The 4,370-nt window shown below is 44.1% G+C and overlaps 2 non-coding genes across 2 annotated transcripts; both read left to right on the top strand.

The window, feature by feature from the left end:
• Positions 1–1,753: 1,753 nt before the first annotated feature.
• On the top strand, positions 1,754–1,825 carry TRNAT-UGU (transfer RNA threonine (anticodon UGU)). Its single transcript has one exon. It is a non-coding gene; the product is annotated as a tRNA-Thr (tRNA).
• A 2,158-nt stretch (positions 1,826–3,983) lies between these two features.
• On the top strand, positions 3,984–4,055 carry TRNAT-UGU (transfer RNA threonine (anticodon UGU)). Its single transcript has one exon. It is a non-coding gene; the product is annotated as a tRNA-Thr (tRNA).
• Positions 4,056–4,370: the final 315 nt, after the last annotated feature.

Genomic DNA, 4,370 nt, shown 5'->3' with positions numbered 1-4,370 from the left:
CGCGTCATTCGAAGGTCGCAGGTTCGGATCCTGCCCACGGCAAGTTATCTTTACACCCACTTTTCTTCATATTTACATTATCATTCGGTCTAATGTCTTCCCCTATATTTTCCTTGGCATTATTGTCTGTTGGATCTCATTAGTATTGTGTAAAACACAGAAAAAACAAGCCCTTTAGTATACACTTCTTTCCTTATTTCATTAACGAGGGTCTCGTACTGGCAGACTTAGCGCCTTTAGGTTGTATACGAGGGAGTATTGGTCAGCTGCCAACTAGTAAATAGTTCACGTGCTACGTGACGCCAAATAGGCTCAAAAGAGTGTGCTACACTCGCCATCATGGCTACTGGTGGCGCTGACTGAAACTCCCACGTTTAATTCACCTATAAACCCACTAAAGTGGCTGGGTGAGGGCTGTCGTGGTAGCTCAGTGGTAGAGCATTGAACGCGTCAATCGAAGGTCGCAGATTCGGCTTCTGCTCACGGAAATTGATTTTTCAACCACTGTTCTTCATATTTACATTACTATTCGGTCTAATGTGTTCCCCTATACTTTCCTTGGCATTATTGTCTGTTAGATCTCGTTATATTGTTTAAAACACAGAAAAAACGAGCCCTTAAGTATACACTTCTTTCCCTAATTCATTAACGAAGGTCTCGTACTGGCAGACTTCGCGCCTTTATGTTGTATACGAGGGACTATTGGTCAGCTGACAACTCGTAATAAGTTCACGTGCTACTTGACGCCATATAGGCTCAAAAGAGTGTGCTACACTCGCTGCCATGGCTACTGGTGCCGCTGACTGACACTCCCACGTTTATTTCACGTATAAACCCAATAAAGTGGCCGGGGGATAGCTGCCGTGGTAGCTCAGTGGTAGAGCATCGAACGCGTTATTCGAAGGTCGCAGGTTCGGATTCTGCCCACGGCAAGTTATCTTTTCACCCACTTTTCTTCATATTTACATTACCATTCGGTCTAATGTCTTCCCCTATACTGTCCTTGGCATTATTGTCTGTTGGATCTCAATATTATTGTGTAAAACACAGAAAAAACGAGCCCTTAAGTATACACTTCTTTCCTTAATTCATTAACGTGGGTTTCGTACTGGCAGACTTAGCGCCTTTAGGTTGTATACGAGGGACTATTGGTCAGCTGACAACTCGTAATAAGTTCACGTGCTACGTGACGCCAAATAGGCTCAAAAAAGTGTGCTACACTCGCCACCACGGCTACTGGTGGCGCTGACTGAAACTCCCACGTTTAATTCACATATAAAACCCAATAAAGTGGCTGGGTGAGGGCTGTCGAAGTAGCGCAGTGGCAGAGCATTGAACGCGTCATTCGAAAGTCGCAGGTTCGGATCCTGCCCACGGCAAGTTATCTTTTCACCCACTTTTCTTCATATTTATATTACCATTCGGTATAATGTCTTCCCCTATAATTTCCTTGGAATTATTGTCTGTTGGATCTCATTAATATTTTGTAAAACACAGAAAAAACGAGCCCTTTAGTATACACTTCTTTCCTTAATTCATTAACGTGGGTTTTGCACTGGCAGACTTCGCGCCTTTAGGTTGTATACGAGGGACTATTGGTCAGCTGACAACTCGTAAGAAGTTCACGTGCTACGTGACGCCATATAGGCTCAAAAGAGTGTGCTACACTCGCCGCGATGGCTACTGGTGGCGCTGACTGACACTCCCACGTTTAATTTACATATAAACCCAATAAAGTGGCCGGGGGATAGCTGTCGTGGTAGCTCAGTGGTAGAGCATCGAACGTGTCATTCGAAGGTCGCAGGTTTGGATCCTGCCCACGGCAAGTTATCTTTTCACCCACTTTTCTTCATATTTACATTACCATTTGGTATATTGTTTTCCCCTATAATTTCCTTGGCATTATTGTCTATTGGATCTCATTATTATTGTGTAAAACACAGAAAAAACGAGCCCTTTAGTATACACTTCTTTCCTTAATTCATTAACTTGGGTTTTGCACTGGCAGACTTCGCGCCTTTAGGTTGTATACGAGGGACTATTGGTCAGCTGACAACTCGTAATAGGTTCACGTGCTACGTGACGCCAAATAGGCTCAAAAGAGTGCTCTACACTCGCCACCATGGCTACTGGTGGCGCTGACTGAAACTCCCGCGTTTATTTACCTTATAAACTGAATAAATTGGCTGGGTGAGGGCTGTCGTGGTAGCTCAGTGGTAGAGCATTGAACGCGTCATTCGAAGGTCGCAGGTTCGGATCCTGCCCACGGCAAGTTATCTTTTCACCCACTTTTCTTCATATTTACATTAACATTCGGTCTAATATCTTCCCCTATACTTTCCTTGGCATTATTGTCGGTTGGATCTCATTAATATTGTGTAAAACACAGAAAAAACGAGCCCTTAAGTATACACTTCTTTCCTTAATTCATTAACGTGGGTTTCGTACTGGCAGACTTAGCGCCTTTAGGTTGTATACGAAGGACTATTGGTCAGCTGACAACTCGTAAAAAGTTTACGTGCTACGTGACGCCAAATAGGCTCAAAAGAGTGTGCTACACTCGCCACCATGGCTACTGGTGGTGCTGACTGAAACTCCCACGTTTAATTCACATATAAACCCAATAAAGTGGCTGGGTTAGGGCTGTCGTGGTAGCTCAGTGGTAGAGCATTGAACGCGTCATTCGAAGGTCGCAGGTTCAGATCCTGCTCACGGGAAGTTATCTTTTCACCCACTTTTCTTCATATTTAAATTACGATTCGGTCTAATGTCTTCCCCTATACTTTCCTTGGCATTATTGTCAGTTAGATCTCGTTTTAATGTTTAAAACACAGAAAAAACGAGCCCATAAGTATACACTTCTTTCCTTAATTCATTAACGAAGGTCTCGTACTGGCAGACTTAGCGCCTTTAGGTTGTATACGAGAGACTATTGGTCAGCTGACAACTCGTAATAAGTTCACGTGCTACGTGAAGCCATATAGGGTGAAAAGAGTGTGCTACACTCGCCGCCAAGGCTACTGGTGGCGCTGACTGACACTCCCAGGTTTGATTCACATATAAACCCAATAAAGTGGCCGGGGGATAGCTGTAGTGGTAGCTCAGTCGTAGAGCATCGAACGCGTTATTCGAAGGTCGCAGGTTCGGATTCTGCCCACGGCAAGTTATCTTTTCACCCACTTTTCTTCATATTTACATTACCATTCGGTCTAATGTCTTCCCCTATACTGTCCTTGGCATTATTGTCTGTTGAATCTCAATATTATTGTGTAAAACACAGAAAAAACGAGCCCTTAAGGATACACTTCTTTCCTTAATTCATTAACGTGGGTTTCGTACTGGCAGACTTAGCGCCTTTAGGTTGTATACGAGGGACTATTGGTCAGCTGACAACTCGTAATAAGTTCACGTGCTACGTGACGCCAAATAGGCTCAAAAAAGTGTGCTACACTCGCCACCACGGCTACTGGTGGCGCTGACTGAAACTCCCACGTTTAATTCACATATAAAACCCAATAAAGTGGCTGGGTGAGGGCTGTCGGGGTAGCGCAGTGGCAGAGCATTGAACGCGTCATTCGAAAGTCGCAGGTTCGGATCCTGCCCACGGCAAGTTATATTTTCACCCACTTTTCTTCGTATTTATATTACCATTCGGTATAATGTCTTCCCCTATAATTTCCTTGGAATTATTGTCTGTTGGATCTCATTAATATTTTGTAAAACACAGAAAAAACGAGCCCTTTAGTATACACTTCTTTCCTTAATTCATTAACGTGGGTTTTGCACTGGCAGACTTCGCGCCTTTAGGTTGTATACGAGGGACTATTGGTCAGCTGACAACTCGTAAGAAGTTCACGTGCTACGTGACGCCATATAGGCTCAAAAGAGTGTGCTACACTCGCCGCGATGGCTACTGGTGGCGCTGACTGACACTCCCACGTTTAATTTACATATAAACCCAATAAAGTGGCCGGGGGATAGCTGTCGTGGTAGCTCAGTGGTAGAGCATCGAACGTGTCATTCGAAGGTCGCAGGTTTGGATCCTGCCCACGGCAAGTTATCTTTTCACCCACTTTTCTTCATATTTACATTACCATTTGGTATATTGTTTTCCCCTATAATTTCCTTGGCATTATTGTCTATTGGATCTCATTATTATTGTGTAAAACACAGAAAAAACGAGCCCTTTAGTATACACTTCTTTCCTTAATTCATTAACGTGGGTTTTGCACTGGCAGACTTCGCGCCTTTAGGTTGTATACGAGGGACTATTGGTCAGCTGACAACTCGTAATAGGTTCACGTGCTACGTGACGCCAAATAGGCTCAAAAGAGTGCTCTACACTCGCCACCATGGCTACTGGTGGCGCT

This window comes from Rhipicephalus microplus, chromosome 5, assembly GCF_043290135.1.
Source record: "Rhipicephalus microplus isolate Deutch F79 chromosome 5, USDA_Rmic, whole genome shotgun sequence".
NCBI classification, from domain to species: Eukaryota; Metazoa; Arthropoda; class Arachnida; order Ixodida; family Ixodidae; genus Rhipicephalus; species Rhipicephalus microplus.
The sequence above is the reverse complement of the archived record's forward strand: the minus strand, read 5'-3'. Positions and strand labels throughout refer to the sequence as shown.